Source organism: Balaenoptera physalus (genome assembly GCF_965194825.1).
Source record: "Balaenoptera physalus genome assembly, chromosome: 16".
NCBI lineage: Eukaryota > Metazoa > Chordata > Mammalia > Artiodactyla > Balaenopteridae > Balaenoptera > Balaenoptera physalus.
Window position 1 is genome coordinate 73,943,716 of NC_138898.1, and position 21,069 is coordinate 73,964,784.

Here is a 21,069-nt window from a genome sequence, read left to right on the forward strand (position 1 = left end):
TTACATTTTGGGTGTAAAGATGGTGCAAAAGACGATACGTAAAAGTAAACTCACTGCAGATAGTGACAGCGTAATGAGCTGCTGCCTGCATTGCTTCATTTATCCTCATCTCTTATGAGTCTTATCATCCCATTTTAAAGATAAGGAAAGTAAGGCTCTGGGAGGGGCATCAATTTCACCAGGTGGCCACAGCCAGTCTGGGGCAGGGCCTCCTGACTCCAAATCCTGCATTCTTTGGAATTCCCCATAATGTAACTTCCTGGGTGAAGGAGGAAATATAACTGACAGAAAAGAAAGAGACGGTTTTCAAAATAAGAGTTTGTAAATCAACCTTAAGAAGTGCCGTAAATGGCAAAGGGGAAAAAAAAATAGCTCACTCAGTTACTTTTATTTTCATTTCTGGTTTTAAATTCCCATAGCACACTTTCTCTGAGTGGTTCAGGGTACTTCACCTTCTTGTAATGCCAGGCAAATATTTATCCTTACGGATAATGCGATGCCACGGTCAAGTGTGCCGTCTTATTCTGGTTTGACGTTAGCCCGGCGTTCTTGATGACTCTCCTTCTTTCTTGTTGGATTAGTCCAGGGGCCACAAGGCAAGTGCCCAGTGGGACCGGACAGGTGTCAGAATAAGTGAAGGGGGCCTGGTGGGGATGCTGGTGGACCCGAGAGTGATCCACCCTCCCAGGGGGTGGCCACCACTCAACTCCATCCAATTCCCATAGAGGCGGGAGGTGGAGGGTTTGCAGGTGCTCAATATTGTCAGTGCTTCTAGTTTGAGAGAAACACAAATGAAACGTTTATGCGTAGTATATTGAACTTAAATTTTAATTCAGTTTCAACAAAAGGAAACAAAGCCCATATTGTGGGCTAAACCAAAGAAACACGCTTGCCGGCCAGACCATTTTACGTCATAGGCTGAGATTTTTTGATCTCTGAATAACAACATGCTGGTGATGGGACAATGATGGCTGCTTTGCTCAAAGCGCCTCCTGTGTGCTCGAGTACTTAGCAATGCCTGGCACGTTGCAAATGCTCAATAAACACTTCTCCATGAAAATGGGAACTCAGAGAGGTTAAGTCACACACCCAGTGTTGCACAGCGAGTAAGTGACAAAGCTTCCACTCAGACGCATGTTGACTTGTCCTTTTCAGTTTCTTATGGCACCCAGGCAGATTTGTTCCTTTACCATGTGCTGTGTCCCTGGTGCTGTTCTTAGTAGTGGGTACATGGACAAATAGAAGCGTATCTGTGTCACTGTGGAGCTTACAGTGGAGATTAGAAATTTAAAGCTTCTGCATAGCACAGGGAGGTCAGCTCGGTGCTTTGTGACCACCTAGAGGGGTGGGGTAGGGAGGGTGGGAGGCAGGGAGACGCAGGAGGGAGGAGATATGGGGACGTATGTATATGTATAGCTGATTCACTTTGTTGTAAGGCAGAAACTGGCGCACCATTGTAAAGCAATTATACTCCAATAAAGATGTTTTAAAAAAAAAAAAAGAAATTTAAAGCTTAAGGCCCAACCTTCCCATTTTATAGGGGAGGGAGCAGAGGCCCAGGAGATGAAAGATCTAGGCCCATGTCATGTATGGGGGGTGGAGTCGGATGTAGAACTAGGTTTTTGAAGCCTGTGCTTTTTCTAATACCCCAAACTTGTGGCTTTCCTGTCTTTTTTCACCCATGCATGTTTCAGTCAACAGAGATGAAATCATACAATACATATACATATACACACATATATATACATATATGTGTATATACACACGTGTGTGTGTGTAATTTTCCTAAGGATCATACCCTTCCAGTGTCATTTATTTTTCTTTTAGAATCGTCACAGCGCTGCTATGTGCATGAAAGGGGACTGTGTCCCCGGGGGAAATCAGACTGATCCCGAGGCCCTAGGAGGGCAGCTGTGTTACCTCTCTCTCTGTTTCTCTTGTTTCTGAACAAACACAGTAATCAGAAGACCAACTCCTGGGTGATAGGAATTCAGGGCAGGGGATCCCACAGGGCGTGAGCAGGCCAGCAGCTGACAAGCCAGAATGTTGCTTGAGGGAGCAGATTGGACATTTTGCAGACCAGATGTAGTGTGGAACAGGGCCTGCCCTGCAAGGGATTTGATTTGTTTAGCTCAGAGGGTTTTAAGACTACTTTGAATCCATGGCTAATGTTTTAAAATTGGAAGATTTCACATAAAAATCTGGGTTTCTGGCTTCTTAAACAAAAAGGGAGCAATGGAGAACCATTTGATCCCCATCCTTGCCCAGTCATAGTCTGCTGGCGTTGAGTGGTGGCAGTCCCTTTAGACAGGTGCCCTTTATTTTGCCACAGTCCCCACCACTCCCTATCGCTGATTTCTGGCCCATTTCATTTACCGATGTGATCTTTCTGGCTCCTGTAGGCATTTGAATTTGTGATCCCAGGTTCAAATCTATGTTGGGCCAGAACACAAAAGGGGCATTCCTTCTCACCCGGTGTCCTTGTGGATTGGCAGCAAGAATCAGAGCACTACCTCTTCCCAAGCAGGAGATAACTCCCAGGGGCAAAGTGAGTCCTGCTGGGATCTTCCCACTTCAAGACTCATTTCCTTTTTACCTGCATCTGGTGTAAGGGGTGTGTGTGTGTGTGTGTGTGTGTCTGTGTGTCTCTGTATGGGTTTGAGTACGTGTGTGTATGTGTGTGTACACACCTGCATTTATTCTGTGTGTGCACACGTGTACACATGTCATGCAGCTTTGATCCTTCTCATGTCTGTTTCAGTCTTTCAGCTTCCTCCGCAGTCATCTCTGCAGTCTTCAGCCCTGGCTCTCAGGCTTGATGACGCGACCTTTTGCTATTTGATGCAGGGAGGACTGGGCATCTTCTGGCTTCTGGCAGGCCCCTTTAGTGGCTGGTGATCTTGGCATTTTACCTATTGTTTGCCTCTCACAATCATTTTCCATTTGTGATGCTCTGAAATCTGTAGCAGTCTCCTTGAATGCGCGCGTTCAGCAGGTGGTACCACTCAAAGCTTTATCCCTCCATTCCGCTGTCACTGCCCTCCTATGGAAAGGATTTGAAAAGGAAACCTTGACTTTTAGATTGATTTTTAAATAAGCACATATTTAACTGTTGATGCTTGAAGTGCAGGCTGGATTATATTCTTACAACAAGCAAACAATATTCTAATTGATTTCCACTCCTAGATCATGAAAAGGGCCATCTGCGGTAATTCCTCACCAGCCTGGGGACAAACCTGATATTTACAAGATTGTTGACAACTATTGGGGGTGGGTGGGGGGAGAAGACGGCAAATGCAGTCACAGGTGGAATTTTTTCTCCTCTCCTCAGTCCTTCCCATGCAGACTCTGTCCTGCCCCTGCTTCTCCCTTCTAGTTCCATTGCCATATTTTTGTGGTCACTCCAAGGTTTTTTTTTTTTTTTTTTGTGCCTCACTTCTAAATGTAAAACGCAGACAAGGAAGTATTGTTTGATTGTTAACCTAGTGGAGTTTCCAGTAAAGATGATGGGACAGAGTGTTGACCATTAAAATGAAACTTAGAAATTTCAGGATTCATAGTTGCCTCCCACCCGGTGAATAGCCTTCTCTGCTTTTACTAGAGATGTCTGGAATCTAAAGTGGTTTTCCCGAGAGATGAGTAAAAGCCTTTGCTCCTCCATCAGGGCTTCCTAGAGTGTGAGAAAGAAAACGTATACTTGTTTTGCTCGTGTAATGATGGCCTTGAAGGTGATAAGTGAATAGCTAACATTTATTGATCGCTCCTTACATCCCGACATTGTGCTGTGTGCTTTCCATGATCATCTCCTGTAATCCTCACAACTGTCTAGGGGGTTGATTCTATTATCATCCCTAGTTTACAGATCAAGAGACCAGGGCACAGAGAGGTTAGGTAACCTCTCTCAGGCCACACGGTATGGATGGTGGTGTTTGGATTTGAGCTCCGCCTATTCTCTTAAGTGGAACACATTGCTGTACTATAGCCTATGTTGATACATTTCATCTGGCTGTGTGTTTCCTGATACTTTTCTCTCCATTAGTTGAAGATCAGTGGAGGCTGAGTGTTGCAATTTATGAAGCATAGTTAGTTTGCCGGACATTTCGGATCAGCCCCATAAGATGATATTAACAATAGAAGTGAAAATTCAGTACTTTTGGTGTACCGGGGATGGTGCTAAGTGCTTTAAATGCATTTTCATGTTGGCCCTCACAGTGACTTTGAGAGCTGCATATGGAAGCCACTGACCATGATCCTATAGCCAGATTTGAACCAGGATGGATAGGGTTGGGATTGAACTTGTGGAGCCTGTCTGCAGAATCTACTGTACAGCCCATGATGTTGCAGCTTCCTTCTCTGCTCTCCCCCCGTTTAGTGCCCTCTGCTCCAGCCCCAGGATGGTTCCTCGCTGTTGGCTTAGCATGCAAAGTGATTTCCTACCTCAGGACCTTTGCACGTCCTCTGCTCTCCTCTTGGTACACCTTTCCTCCTCTTCTCCGCTTGGCAAACTATGCTTTAGCACCTGGTTCAGATGTCACCCCCAAAAGCTTTCCTCATGTTCTAGGGGAAAAAACTAGTTGCTTCTTCCTCCTTCCTCCCAGGGAAGCCCAGTGTCTTTAGACTCTCTTACTAGCCTCCTTACATGGTGTTGTCATAATTTATGTACCCAATGCAGTTGTAAATTCTTGGAGGCGGAGATTATGAGGTATGTATCTCACTAGAATATGCAGTTTATGTTTATCACTCTCTCCCCAGCACCTGCTCCAATGTCCGGTACATAGTAGGTACTAAATAAATATTTGTTGAGTGAGTAAATGAGTCCTTCTCTTGCTGGCGCCCAGCCTGGAGGACGGTAACAGTCATATTGAGTACTTATGCTAGGTTGCTTGTATTAGGGCTTTGCAAATAAACAGAACCAAAAGGATATTTATAGATGCATATAAGGGGAGATTTATAATAAGAACTGGCTCATGTGTGTCAGCTGAAAAAAATGCACAACTTAAAAGCTGAGAGTTATGTTTTATTTAGCAGACAAAACTGAGGACTTAAGCGTGGGACACAGCATCTCAGAGAGCTCTGAGAGACGACTCTGAAGAGACAAGGGCAGTGGAGGAGGGGGGGTACCCAGGATATGTAGGAGTTTTTGCAGCAAAGACCAGGTAGTTGGAACATCAAAAGACTACCGTTAATTAAAGAAAACCAGATATCTCAAGTTAAGGAATTTAGAGCTTTGCTATGTATGGGAAGATGCAAAGTCTGGGCTGATTGAAATCATTCACTTGATAAGCACTTCAGCTATCTGGGGCCAGTATCCTATGCTTTTCATCCTGAGTCTCCTCAGGGTGTACTGTCAGGGTGCCTGTAATGTGATGGCTTGATGGCTGCATCATCCTTTGTTTACTCATATGGCAGGTGGCATTTTTACTTCACATGTGGTTATGGAGACCAGGAAGTCCCAGGATCTGCCATCTGCTAGGTGGAGAACCAAGAAAGCAGGTGGTATAATTCAGGCTGAGTCTGAAGGCCCTGAAACCGGGAGTTCCGATGTCTCAGGGCAGGAGAAGACGGATGTCCCAGCTTAAGAAGAAAGAGAGAATTCGCCCTTCCTCTAACCTTCTTATTCTCTTCAGGCCATCAACTGATTGGATGATGCCCGTCCACTTTGATGAGGGTGGGTCTTCTTTACTCAAGCTCTGATTCAGTCTGTTCCAGAAACAGATATACCCAGAAATAATGTTTTACCAGCTGTCTGGGCCTTCCTTTGCCCAGGCGAGTTGGCACATGAAATTAACCATCACAGTACTCAGTACATTTTTTATTTTTTTTTTTTTAAACTTTGGGTTTATTTTATTTATTTATTTATTTATTTATTTATGGCTGTGTTGGGTCTTCGTTTCTGTGCGAGGGCTTTCTCTAGTTGCGGCAAGTGGGGGGCCACTCTTCATCGCGGTGCGCGGGCCTCTCACTATCGTGGCCTCTCTTGTTGCGGAGCACAGGCTCCTCAGTACATTTTTAATGATGGTTTCTCATCATTTTGCTCCCTCTCCCACCTCTTTGTTATCTACTGGCTTCAAATAGGATATAGTGGAAGATGGAATGATGTTTCTAGCCTGGGAGTTGATAAGCTTTTTCTGTAAAGGGACAGATAGTAAGTATTCTAGGCTTTGCAGGCTGTGTAGTCTCTGTCACAACTACTCAACTCTGCTGTTGTAGCGTGAAATGAAACTCTGTTGACAAAACACGGCAGCAGGCTAGATGTGGCACATGGGCTGTAGCTTGCTGATCCCTGTTCTAGAGTATTCTTATCATGACAAATACTGCAAGATGGTAGTTGGGTTTCTCTTATCACAGTCAAGATTAGCTTAGGTGCCCTAAGCCATTATCTTAAACTAGACCTTGAAGAAAAGATTATCTGCTCAATGTCATATACATATCGCTTTGAATACAGCACTGCTAGACCATTTAGGTATCATCTTACCAGAGGTTATAGTGCAAAGGACCTAGGCTTTGGAGTCAACTATTTTGGTCTGAATTCTGCATTTGAGCTGCGTGATCCTGGGTGAGTTACTGAGCCTCTCTGATCCTCACTTTTGTCATCTCTGTTACTTAGATCATCATACTTACCTTGTAGGGTTTTAATGGGTGGAAAATATTTAGTGTGTTTCAGGCACATAATAGAGATTGAGCAAATACTAGTTACTTTGTCTTCTTGCAGACTTTTATCCAAAAGCTCAACCTTTTAATAGAAACATGGAAATGTAAACTGTGAAAGTCAGTGGAGCCCGGGGAGGTCCAGTGTCTTTGGAATTCTAGAAAGAGTCTTTGAAAAGTGAGAGACATTTCAGTCTGAGGAATTCATCGTTTCTAAGTGTCTCACCATTCTTTTGGAGAGAGAGTGAGAAAAATTTGACATTTCAGTTTCACACCTGCAATGTTACAAGTCTAATGTAAGCCTGGGAATCAAAGGTGGCTATGACGTCAGGGGACAGGGAAACGGAGGTGGCAGGTAAGCAGTCGGCAGACCCAGGGCAGAGATGCTGTGCTCAGCTCCTCAAGGCAGGTAGATCTGATACCTATAAGATATCGAAGAGACCCTTATGAAACTTCAGGGACCAGAAGGAATAAGAATTGAGACTCTCCATCGGGAAAAAGAAGAGGCTGGATATCTATACACGCCACATACCAGAAGTTTATACATTGTACAACTACTTGCATGTGGTGTAGGGCAACTAAATGTCACACAGAGAACTGTCAGTTTCCGCATCTGCCCACATTTCCCCAGTTCTGTTCCCAGACAGGATCTCTGCAAACGTTCAAAAATGTCTCTATTTGGTCCAAGCTGCCTTCCACACTCCTTAGCTGCAATATCTTCATGTTTTTTATCACTGAGCTTTGGTGATCTTTTACATCTTATCACCATGACCTGGCCCCTCCCCAAGGTAGAAAGAAACGCTCCTTCTGGTCCAGCCCCATAGCATTTTGTTTATAATACCCCAGAACACTTAAAACATGGAATTGACCTTGGTTGTGAATTTGTCTCCCTAACAGATTAAAAGCTCCTTGAAGACAGGGGCCATATCTTATTAATAATCCTCTTAGTTTGAGGACTTAGCATGGTAGTGGGCACTTAATAAAAGCCTGATACATATTGCTGAATTTGAAAATAGGAACTTATTTATAAACCTGGAGATATTTGCAAGTTGACATACTGAAAATGTCTTGGAAATACTGGCAGTCTGGAAAAAAAGTTTTGTGTTGACTTCAAAGTTGAGTGGTCCAGCCTTTTTAAACCAACCCTGCTAATAAGTCTTTGATGAATCTCAGAGCATCCTAGTGACCAAAAAAAAAATTACTCAAAGACCTGTTGTGATTGTTTTTATCTCTGGGAGCACTGTCATTCCAAAAATCAGTCTTGTAGGGCTTTGTTTTGTGGGAGCCCTAGGGAAGGGAGCCACTCTTCAAGGAACACCCCAGGATCTGAAGATTTTGACACTGTGGACTAGTTATGGTCATTACGTAGATAAGGAGGAGGTTTGATCCAGGATGATTGGAGGGCAAGGTGAGCGGGTTAAAGGACTCACTTTGGGAAGTGATTAATGCTCGTTGTGTGAGCTCTTAAATTAGAATGAGCAGCCCCAGCGAGAGCCCTTTGGATAGCTTCTCAGCTTGGGAGTTAGCCAGGATCCACCGGCTGTCCCCTGTGCACCAGGCACTCACTCAGTCGGTTCAAGACCTTCGGAGATAAGCTCTACAAATATTTTCATTTCACAGTTGGGAAAGTCAAGGTTCAAAAGATTAAGCAACTCTCCCAAAGACTTAGAGCTAGAGCATTAGAAGGACTAAGATTCAAACTCAGGTCTCCCACTCTCAAGATATAGTCTCTTCCCTTGCTGTGGCCATGATGGTTTTGACCATGAACTCTAAAGCCAAACTTCCAGACTGGGTTTCACTTCCAGCTCTGTTGCTTATGAGCTGTGTGACCTTGGACAAGTGACTTACCCTCTCTGTGCCTCTATTTCCTCATCTGTAAAGCGAGGATAATGATAGCCTCCTACCTCATTGTGAGGATTAAATGATGTAATACGTGTAAAGTGCCAAGAACGGTGTCAGACACACAGCCAGCACCACACAAGCATTTGTTATTATTACAGAAGACTACCTCTTCCACACACACAATACCTACTTGATCTCTTTGTTGTGTAGCTTTGCATTCATCTTCCTGATGGGCCAGTTGGCTGACAGCAGAGTCTGTTTGCATATCGCAATGTACTTTTCACCCACCATCCCTTTCTCGGGTAACACTGAATTTCCAGGGACACGGAAACCTTTGCTGCATAATGCCCCAGCTTGTACCTTAAAATCTGGTGATGTTATTATTTTCTTCTGCAAGATTATGCATCCCAGGGATCTCTCTTTTAGCACTGATGAAATAGGATGTTACTTATGCAGGGGCCTTGGTGGCTAAGCTGCTGTTGCACCCACCATGTTTACGTGTAGATTGCGAACTGGCAGATTGATCCATTAAGGGTTCCAGAAGCAGAAGCGCATTTCATTCTGTTATTCTGTGAAGACCTCGGTCACGCTGTCTGTTTGATATACTGGAGGATTGTTTTGCTATGGGCCCCCAGCTCGCGGGACGTCAGTACAGAAGATTCTAGAGAATGGATCTGGACAATGAGTGCGACCGGCATGTGTCTGCAGGATGAGCAGCTGCTGCCTGCCTCTTGCCCGCCCATAAAAGAACGCAGCACATCACTGCAGAGTGTTCTGTGGCTGAAAGGACACAGATTCTGGCATTAAAAAACATTAGGGTTTGTTAGATGGTTCAGTGGGAAAAGCCCTTTTTACACCAATCCAGTCATCTAACCCGCCTGCTTGCACACCTCCTCTGGCTATTCGTTAGGTGCAAAATCAACCCCAAAGTCCTCAGCACGGCACATAAGGCCTTTACAGTCTTAGGCCCCTCATCTCCAGCTGTGTCCAAAAATCCACCCGCTTTCACCACATGTACCCTATAATCACTTTCTACTGAATTTCTTGACTGGTCTCCAGATAGTTTATACTCATTGATAGCTTTTGCCTTTGCATATTCACTTCCTTTTGTATGGAATGCCCTTCCTCCTTTTCTCCAATGGCAAACTCCTACTTATCCTTCAAAGCCCAGATCTGATAACTCTTCCTTTGGAGAAGACTTCTGCAAGGTCCATAAACCAAATTACTTGCCCTCTGTCCTCGTCTACCACTCTCTTCTCTGACATGATAATGGATGCACTTACTTTTTGTTACGTCTCTCCACCAGTTCATATTCCTTGATGGCAGAGGCCATTTATCTTTGAATTTCTGGCATAGTCCTAGCCCTGTGCATATTATAGGAATGAAAGATGAGTTAGAGCTACCCTATGATCGGCATATATGTGGAGAAAACCATAATTTGAAAAGATACATGCACCCCAGTGTTCATTACAGCACTATTTACAGTAGCCAAGACATGGGAAGAACTAAAATGTCCATCAGCAGAGGAATGGATAGAGAAGATGTGGTGTATATATACAATGGAATATTACTCAGCCATAAAAAAGGATGAAATAATGCCATTTGCAGCTCCATGGATTGACCTAGAGATTATCATACTAAGTGAAGTACGCCAGACAGAGAAAGACAAGTATCATATGGTATCGCTTATATGTGGAATCTAAAATATGCTACAAATGAACTTATATACAAAACAGAAATAGACCCACAGACATAGAAAAGAAACTTATGGTTAACAAAGGTGAAAGTGGGAAGGGATAAATTAGGAGGTTGAGATGAACATATACACACTACTATATATAAAATAGATAACCAACAAGCACCTATTGTATAGCACAGGAAACCATACTCAATATTTTGTAATAACCTATAAGGGAAAAGAATCTGAAAAAAATACATGTATATGTATGTATAACTGAATCACTTTGCTGTACACCTAAAACTAACACAACATTGTAAATCAACTATACTTCAATTTAAAAAAAAGATGAGTTAGAAATCCTGGTTTGAAGAAGTCGGGTTTCTGCAGGGCCAAGCCTACTTGGTGAGGCTCAGCCTGGGGTCCAGCAGTGATGTCCTGTCAAAGAAGTTAACTTCCTCCTCCCAGGCCAGAGGCCTGGCCTTCAGTTGAATTGCAGCCTTAGTACTGATGATGGCTGCTTCTTCGGTAGACTGTCAGCTTGCTGTTTCTGCTGGGTGTTCTTCAACACCTCCGTGCAAGGACTAGACCTCAGTCTTCAGATGCTTGGCTTAATCACACGGGCTGTGATCATGCCCCTGGGAGAAAAAAAAAGTCGGGTACTAGGCTCCGTATATGCTCAGTTGCACACACACTCAGTACATGACCTTTTATCTGAAGCTCTGGACCTGGGCCACGTGTTCTTCAGCTCTTTCCTTTCTCTCGTGGACACAAGAATATCTCAACTCTAAAAATCTCCTCCTCTGCATCATTCCTCAGTCTCTATACATCTTGGTGACTGAGTCATGTTTGTCTAGTTCTACTGATTAAATGCATTCTATTATTAGCAATAATCTGAACCGACCCCCACCCCCAAATATGCATGCCTTCATTACAAGGTGCATTTTTCCCATGGGCGTTGCTTAGTCAATACTTTCTCCTTATTTTAATCCATGTCCCTCCTGATCGGCGTCATACCGCACCCATTCCTGTCGGGCTTCCTCTCTGAAAAACATTAGGTGTCTCTGATGTGCCCCTGCAGTGTGGGTCGGTATTCTCTGTTGACACAAGCACCTTGGTCTCCACATTGGCGAGTTGAACTCACGTGGCAACTGGCACGACGGATACATTAGCATTTGCTATCCCCGCTTTGTCTGTTTTGTTTGTTTCTCGAATCCTTTACTCAAAACCTGCCGATATCCTTCACACCTCCATAGCTTTGCCAGGATTCAGTAATCACTCATTTTTTTCCCCCAGCAAATATTTATTGTTTGCCTCTGTGTCAGGCACAGATCCAGGCACTGGGGATACAGTAGGAAGCACAACAATGTATAGCTGATACATTGTATACATAACTAAATTAAATACTATGAGAGAAGAGGAGAGTACTATGGAGAAGAGTAGAGGTGCAAGAATAAGCCTGGTAGATATTTGGGGGAAGAGCATTCCAGGAAGACGAATCAGCAGGTGCAAAGGCCCTGAGGTGGAAGAGGGCTTGATGGATTTCAGCAAGGAGGAAGATCACGTAGGGGATGGACGGTCACTGTAAGGACGGACTCTGGCTTTTATTCTGAGTGAGGTGGGAAGACACTGGAGAGTTCTGAGTGGAGAATCATGATTGACTTCATGTTTTCACATCATTCCTCTTGCTTTCGTGTTGAGAACAGACCGTATGGGCCCAAAGGTGGAGAGACCAGTTAGAAGGCTGTGCAGTAATCCATGTGCGAGATTAACTTCTCGGCATCACCAGACGTTCTCCAGGGACTTTGGCCGTTTGGTTTGGGACGGCGACTCCTGAGCCTGTCAGGTCTGCGTGGCCGATGACTGGCTTCCTGAGGTTGAAACCCCATGGTGCCTTGCCTCCTGTCCTCCCTTTGAGCCTCTTACCTCCTGCCCTGGGTTTTCTGCTCTTACATCCTTTCTGGCTCAGGTACAGCAGGAAGAAGAAATTTTTAAAGATGTGATTAACATTTAAATCTGTAGGTTTTGAGTGAAGTAGGTTACACTCCATAATGTGGTGGGCTTTGTCCGATCAGTTGAATCTACCTCTATCTCTGTCTCTGTCTCTATCTCTACCTCTACCCCCGTCTCTACCTCCTTCTCTATCTCTGTCTCTGTCTCTGTCTCTGTCTCCGTCTCCGTCTCCGTCTCCGTCTCCGTCTCCGTCTCCATCTCAATCTCCATCTCCATCTCCGTCTCTGTGTCCACCTCTGTCTCTACCATCTATGTTTATTTCTATGTCTATATCAATGTGTATTTCTCTCTCTCTTTATACATACATCCCCCCTCTTGGTTCTGTTTCTCTGGAGACCCTTGACTAATACAGCTGTGATTAGCCTGGCTTGAGTCACGGTCCTCCCCCTGAGGCAGTTACTTTCTCCCTAGGAATGGAACACACCGGTTGGCCTAGCCTAAGGTTATATGTTCACTCCTGGGGCTTTGGGTAGGGTTAGATCTACCCAAATGACCAGAGTACCAAGGGTGGGAGAGAGGGATGGGTCACCAAACCAAAATCAGTGTGTTACAGGAAGTAAAATAAATGGAGGCTGGAAGGAAACAAAATAAGGCAGCGAATACAAGTCCATCCCTGTAGCTAATATTATTCCCTTTTACAAATCAATTAACAGGCTCAGAGACCTTAAGTGACTTGGGCAAAGTCACACAGGAAGTTGGTGATTGAGTGGGATCCATGCCTAAGTGGGCCTGATCGTAAAGTCTGTATTCTTTCTTCTGTACTGATCGTTTCATTCATTCATTTATTCATTCATTCATCAACCAACCAACCAACCAAGCAATCAACCAATCAACCAACCAACCAACCAACATTAAACTAATATTTACTTGTTGCTCAATATTGACAGGCATAGACTGAGCTGGCCCCTGAGGAATCTAAACCATCTGACCTTCAAAATGTCCCTCACAAGAGAAAAAAATAGGTCTTGCGCTATAGACCACTTTTCAGATGTTCTGAACAAAATCCACTTTCCTTGAGCTTCTCAGGGCAGGCGCATTCAAATCCAGATTGGTCCTCAGAGATGAGTACAAATTCTTTTTCCACCAAGCTAACTCGTTTTCAATTCACTGCATGAGGTCAAACAGAGAAACAGGAGGGTAAGAACAATAATAGCGACAACACCCACTGCACCTTACGAGAGGGAAGCCTTCCTGATGGGTCAGAGAAGACGTACGGCGCCCGTGCGCAGAGCTCGCTCGGCGTCTCAGCAGCTGCAGATCACTGCTTTCCTCCCGAGGTCCCTGGGCTGGTTACTGCTCCCATTTCTTCTCTACGTGAGCGATGAGGGTGTCCCAGCAGGCAGGCGAGCCTACAGGTGTGAACAGTTGTTTCATGGATTTGCTGTTTCTTCTCTGCTTGATTCACTCTCTTGGCTGCCCCTGTGAATGAGTTCCACTGTGAGAGCAGCTCCTGGCCTTGCTGCTTCTAGAAACTGCCATGTTCACTCCTGCCTCTGGGCCTTTGTCTGATGTGTCTGTCCTCCCTGTTATTGTAGGTCAGTCCAAGTCCTGCCCTTCCCATATGGCCGAGCTGTAATAATAGTAATCATGGTCCCTTTTGACATTCATGGAGCACTTATAGTTTGTAAAGGACTTTCAGAGACGTGGTAGATCACACTACTTCAGAACTTGGCCTTTGGAGCCCAACTGTCTGGGTTCGACTCCCTGTTTAACCGTTGTAGGGTAGATAATCTTGGGTTACCACTCCCTCTACCTAGGTTTCTGCATCAATAAAGTGTGGGCAATCAAAGGGGGCTTTTATGGAGAGGAATTTGAGCTAATCCACGTAAATCACAGGGTAAATCCTAAATAAATGAGAATGATTATTTTTATTATATTACTTAAGTCATCCCAAAAGAAGGAAGAGAAGCAGAGAATTGACATCATTGCTTGAAACTCCAGATCTGCCACTAATTAACATGACTTTGGGCAAGTTATCAGTTTTCTGTAAAATGAGAATAATGACGGTTCCCCTCCCCGTTGCCCCCCTCCCCCCCCCATAGGGTTGTTGTGAAGGTCAAATAGGATGTTGCCTGGAAAGTGTTGAGCCCCGTCTCTAGCATTTAGTAAACACCCAAGGGATACAATCATTTTTAACTCTGCACCTTGAAACATTTCACCACTATGTTAAATGAGCATGATCTGTGTGTTGTCATCCTAAAAGTAACTTTATTTTTGTCTTCTGTTGTCTCTTTAGATTTACTCAGTGGGGCTGGTTCTGTGGCTGCCTCTGGATGAAAATTCTGGAAGGCCCTACTGACTTTCTGGTACCTATTCAGTAATAGAAGGTCCTACAGCCCTTGTAAGTCGCAAAACTCAGCTGCACATCACTAATTAAAATATCCACCCCAGTGCAATTGCTGAAACTTTGAATTTGGCTTCTGGGGCTTGCTACATGCAGGGCGGCTCACTGTCATGAAAGGGAGGTGGCCAACCTCTGGCTCCTTCCTCATCTTACTGGCCAGTTTCTGCCTTCTCCAGGGTTGGAGGGCCTCAGGGGGAGAGGGAAGGAGGGAGGTATGAATGTGTTTACTTGACCAGAACTGCCATGAGCTGGTATCGGCACTTTCTGGAATTGGCAGATGTTTCAAGCAGGCTTTTCCTCTCATGGTTGCTTTTGGAGTTTCTTTGGAGATTCCCGTACACGTATCCATCCCTAATTGCTGGAGCGTTCTCACCAGCGATTCTCTGGATGGCAGTAATTGCATCTCTGTTTCTGCATTGTCACTAACGGCTTCCTCCTCCACCCTTAGGAAAGCAGGTTCCATCCTTTTTCCATTGAGGTTCCGTTTTTCCTTCCAAGTTGTCCTCTTGGGCGGAACCTTCTTTCACACATGGCTTACATCTGATCCATGGAAACATGAGCTTCCCCACAAACTCATTTGTTCTTACCCTGCCCTGATGGGATGGGACCTGTCACTGTCTGCATTGACAGAGGCAGAACCCAAGCCATCAGGCACACACGTAACTTAGTCAGGATCTCACATCTAGCAGGTGATGAAGTCAAGATCTTAATCCAGATCCTCTGACCCCAGATCCCAAGGATTTGACCACCCAAATCATACCCTCAACTTAAAATTTAGCATTACTGTTTTCCTTTACTGTCTGGGAAAAGATGTCTAAAGATTGTGTACAATTGTTTTTCTTCTTTTTTGAATTTTTTTTTTTGGTTTTTTTTGGTGTATAGGGCTAACAAAATTCTAGTTATCTTCATCTAGTATCTTCTCCCTTCTTGCTTCTCCCTCCAAAAACACCGGACCATACAGAGAAACAGAACCAAACTCAGCCACCAAATAGAAACACCCCTGTCTTTTGCTGACATCTGTTGGTTCAGCATTGTGGAACTCGACCCCTGGGCTCAGTGGCATCCAGTGCCCTTCCCAGGTGCTGTCTCTGTGCCTCTTGCCTTTTCTGTGTGTTTCACACCAATTCTCTCTGGAACACACTTAGATTTTCCCCACTGTCAGATCTTAACGGTATAATTTGGGATTCAGTTTATAAGAAGAATATATTACACTTGATCAGGTTATATTGTATACCCTCTGTATCTGTTTACGTATATCTCTGGTGTCCCAGGATTATTTAAAAGCCAACTTGATTAAGAAAGTGCTAGATTAGTTAAAGAAGGATGCACTTTGCCGCTGCTTGGCTAGTCCATTGTTCTTTAATAACAATATTGGATAATTTAATGCAAGCAAATCATATATCAGCTAGTTTTTGTTAATGTTCTAATCTCATTTAAAATCAATGAGATCTTATTAAATTAGAAGATCCAAATAGGTGAAAATAAAATTGATTTCATATATTTTTGCAAACATGAGTGTGTGAAATCAAACTGCCAGTCTTACTGGCTTAATAGTTTAAAAATACTTCTCATAGATTTTAGTTCTCTTGTGGTAATAGCTTGTCTGTTTCAGTGGTATTGGGTCTCTTTTCAGATGCTTTCATTGTCATCAGCATTTTCTTTCCCCATTTAACACAAAGAAAACCTAATCCACCCTCATTTTGCTGCTTTCTTTGAAAAAAAAGAGGAAGATTGGGAGCCATTTAGCCAGTCTGCCTTGCTCCAATTTCTTATATCAGAGGAATCCCGTTGTTCTTCTCTTTTTTTTCCTTTGTATTTTGTATACTGCAAATATGTTTGAAGATGTCACTGTTGGTGAAAGGCTTCTTTTTCAATTTTCCACTGTGTTTCTTTTCACTAATCTAATTATGTCTTTAACTCACCACTGCTTTTACTTATAGCTTGTGACTTCTCTTCCAAGCCTTCTAATACTTTCCAGAATGGTTCAGTTTTTAAAGCTAATGCTGATTGCCCAGATTTCCAGTTTTTGCAGTTAGAACCACGGGGGTTTGTCTTGCCTGCCCTCTGTTTTAACATCAGCTCCGTCGATGGCAGTTGTCACTGAAAATCGCATCGCTGCTTTGCACCAGAGCTTTGGTAATCAAGCCAATTCTAGTTTTTTTTCTGCCTGTGGAGTGATGACAATTTCCTGATTTCTAGACACTTGAGCCATTTTGAAGCTGCAACTACTCTTGGGGAGAAATTCATTCTATTAGAGGATAGGGCAAGGTGACAGTGAAAAATATGATTAATAAAGAATTTGTGGTAATTCAGACACGGAGGTTACTTTTTTTTTGCACTCAGAAGAAAGATATCTATGAACTTTTTTGTTGTTGGTAAAATATACATAACATCAAATTTGCCATTTTTAAGGGTCCAATTCAAGGGTGTTAAGTCCATTCACAATGTTGTACAACCTTCACCAGTATCCATTTTCAGAACTTATATAGATTTCAGAGATTTTGAATTACTTGGGTGACCGAATTTGTTAAACACTTTTAAGCCACTTTTTATATCATTATATCTTTCTTATTTGTTCTTTAAAATATATCTTTCACAATTCCCAAGATATGGAAGCAACCTAAGTATCCTTCAACAGATGACTGGATAAAGAAGACATGGATCCAAGGGATCAATCCAAGAAGAAGATATAACAATTGTAAATATTTATGCACCCAACATAGGAGCACCTCAATACATAAGGCAAATGCTAACAGCCGTGAAAGGGGAAATCGACAGTAACACAATCATAGTAGGGGACTTTAACACCCTACTTTCACCAATGGACAGATTATCCAAAATGAAAATAAATAAGGAAACACAAGCTTTAAATGATACATTAAACAAGATGGACTTAATTGATATTTATAGAACATTCCATCCAAAAACAACAGCATACACATTCTTCTCAAGTGCTCATGGAACATTCTCCAGGATAGATCTTATCTTGGGTCACAAATCAAGCTTTGGTAAATTTAAGAAAATTGAAATCATATCAAGTGTCGTTTCTGACCACAATGCTATGAGACTAAGTATCAGTTACAGGAAAAAATCTGTAAGAAATACCAACACATGGAGGCTAAACAACACACTACTTAATAACCAAGTGATCACTGAAGAAATCAAAGAGGAAATCAAAAAATACCTAGAAACAAATGACAATGAAAACACAGCGACCCAAAACCTATGGGATGCAGCAAAAGCAGTTCTAAGAGGGAAGTTTATAGCAATACAATCCTACCTTAAGAAACAAGAAACATCTCAAATAAACAACCTAACCTTACACCTAAAGCAAATAGAGAAAGAAGAACAAAAAACCCGAAAGTTAGCAGAAGGAAAGAAATCATAAAGATCAGATCAGAAATAAATGAAAAAGAAATGAAGGAAACAATAGCAAAGATCAATAAAACTAAAAGCTGGTTCTTTGAGAAGATAAACAAAATTGATAAACCATTAGCCAGACTCATCAAGAAAAAAAGGGAGAAGACTCAAATCAATAGAATTAGAAATGAAAAAGGAGAAGTAACAACTGACACTGCAGAAATACAAAGGATCATGAGAGATTACTACAAGCAACTCTATGCCAATAAAATGGACAACGTGGAAGAAATGGACAAATTCTTAGAAATGCGCAAGCTTCCGAGACTGAACCAGCAAGAAATAGAAAATATGAACAGACCAATTACAAGCACTGAAATTGAAACTGTGATTAAAAATCTTCCAGCAAACAAAAGCCCAGGACCAGATGGCTTCACAGGCGAATTCTATCAAACATTTAGAGAAGAGCTAACACCTATCCTTCTCAAACTCATTCTACAAGGCCACCATCACTCTGATACCAAAACCAGACAAAGATGTCACAAAGAAAGAAAACTACAGGCCAATATCACTGATGAACATAGATGCAAAAATCCTCAACAAAATACTAGCAAACAGAATCCAACAGCACATTAAAAGGATCATACACTATGATCAAGTGGGGTTTATCCCAGGAATGCAAGGATTCTTCAATATATGCAAATCAATCAACGTGATACACCATATGAACAAATTGAAGGAGAAAAACCGTATGATCATCTCAATAGATGCAGAGAAAGCTTTCGACAAAATTCGACACCCATTTGTGATAAAAACCCTCCAGAAAGTAGGCGTAGAGGGAACTTTCCTCAACATAATAAAGGCCATGTATGACAAACCCACAGCCAACATCGTCCTCGATGGTGAAAAACTGAAACCATTTCCACTAAGATCAGGAACAAGACAAGGTTGCCCACTCTCACCACTATTATTCAACATAGTTTTGGAAGCTTTAGCCACAGCCATCAGAGAAGAAAAAGAAATAAAAGGAATCCAAATTGGAAAAGAAGAAGTGAAGCTGTCACTGTTTGCAGATGACATGATATACTATATATAGAGAATCCTAAAGATGCTACCAGAAAACTACTAGAGCTAATCAATGAATTTGGTAAAGTAGCAGGATACAAAATTAATGCAGAGAAATCCCTTGCATTTCTATACACTAATGATGAAAAGTCTGAAAGTGAAATTAAGAAAACACTCCCATTTACCATTGCAACAAAAAGAATAAAATATCTAGGAATAAACCTACCTAAGGAGACAAAAGACCTGTATGCAGAAAATTATAAGACACTTATGAAAGAAATTAAAGATGATACAAATAGATGGAGAGATATGCTATGTTCTTGGATGGGAAGAATCAACATTGTGAAAAATGACTCTGCTACCCAAAGCAATCTACAGATTCAATGCAATCCCTATCAAACTACCACTGGCATTTTTCACAGAACTAGAACAAAAAATTTCACTATTTGTATGGAAACACAAAAGACCCCGAATAGCCAAAGCAATCTTGAGAAAGAAAAACAGAGCTGGAGGAATCAGGCTCCCTGACCTCAGACTATACTACAAAGCTACAGTAATTAAGACAGTATGGTACTGGCACAGAAACAGAAATATAGATCAATGGAACAGGATAGAAAGCCCAGAGATAAACCCACGCACATATGCTCACCTTATCTTTGATAAAGGAGGCAAGAATATACCATGGAGAAAAGACAGCCTCTTCAATAAGTGGTGCTGGGAAACCTGGACAGCTACATGTAAAAGAATGAAATTAGAGCACTCCCTAACACCATACACAAAAATAAACTCAAAATGGATTAAAGACCTAAATGTAAGGCCAGACACCATCAAACTCTTAGAGGAAAACATAGGCAGAACACTCTATGACATAAGTCACAGTAAGATCCTTTTTGACCCACCTCCTAGAGAAATGGAAATAAAAACAAAAATAAACAAATGGGACTAATGAAACTTCAAAGCTTTTGCACAGAAAAGGAAACCATCAACAAGACAAAAAGACATCCCTCAGAATGGGAGAAAATATTTGCAAATGAAGCAACTGACAAAGGATTAATCTGCAAAATTTACAAGCAGCTTATGCAGCTCAACATTAAAAAAACAAACAACCCAATCCAAAAATGGGCAGAAAACCTAAATAGACATTTCTCCAAAGAAGATACACAGATTGCCAATAGACACATGAAAGAATGCTCAACATCATTAATCATTAGAGAAATGCAAATCAAAACTACAATGAGATATCATCTCACACTGGTCAGAATGGCCATCATCAAAAAATCTACAAAGAATAAATGCTGGAGAGGGTGTGGAGAAAAGGGAACCCTCTTGCACTGTTGGTGGGAATGTAAATTGATACAGCCATTATGGAGAACAGTATGGAGGTTCCTTAAAAAAGTAAAATTAGAACTACCATATGACCCAGCAGTCCCACTACTGGGCATATACCCTGAGAAAACCATAATTCAAAAAGAGTCATGTACCAAAATGTTCATTGCAGCTCTATTTACAATAGCCAGGACATGGAAGCAACCTAAGTGTCCATCCACAGATGAATGGATAAAGAAGATGTGGCACATATATACAATGGAATATTACTCAGCTATAAAAAGGAATGAAACTGAGTTATTTGTAGTGAGGTGGATGGACCTAGAGACTGTCATACAGAGTGAAGTAAGTCAGAAAGAGAAAAACAAATACCATATGCTAACACATATATATGGAATCTAAAAAAAAAAAAAAGTCATGAAGAACGTAGGGGCAAGATGGGAATAAAGATGCAGACCTACTAGAGAATGGACTTGAGGATACAGGGAGGGGGAAGGGTAAGCTGGGACAAAGTGAGAGAGTGGCATGGACATATATACACTACCAAGTGTAAAATACATAGCTAGTGGGAAGCAGCCGTATAGCACAGGGAGATCAGCTTGGTGCTTTGTGACCACTTAGAGGGGTGGGATAGGGAGGATGGGAGGGAGGGAGATGCAAGAGGGAAGAGATATGGGGACATGTGTATAGGTATAACTGATTCACTGTGTTATAAAGCAGAAACTAACACACCATTGTAAAGCAATTATACTCCAATAAAGATGTTAAAAAAAAAGATTTGGTATATATATGCACA

General features: G+C 42.3%; 1 protein-coding gene and 1 long non-coding RNA gene across 6 annotated transcripts in view; one reads left to right on the plus strand and one right to left on the minus strand.

Moving 5' to 3' along the window:
- The window catches only part of HS3ST4 (heparan sulfate-glucosamine 3-sulfotransferase 4), a gene marked incomplete at its 5' end in the record, with an annotated part of 575,045 nt that overhangs the window by 238,037 nt on the left and 315,939 nt on the right, over positions 1–21,069 (plus strand). Inside the window, one exon of one of the 5 annotated variants that reach the window (XM_082431090.1) lies at positions 12,356–14,522. The exons of the other annotated variants lie outside the window; for them this stretch is intronic. Of the gene's footprint in view, positions 1–12,355; positions 14,523–21,069 lie in introns of those variants that run through there. 5 annotated transcript variants of the gene reach the window in all.
- The window catches only part of LOC309645689, a 329,294-nt gene that overhangs the window by 169,470 nt on the left and 138,755 nt on the right, over positions 1–21,069 (minus strand). The window lies entirely within an intron of this gene.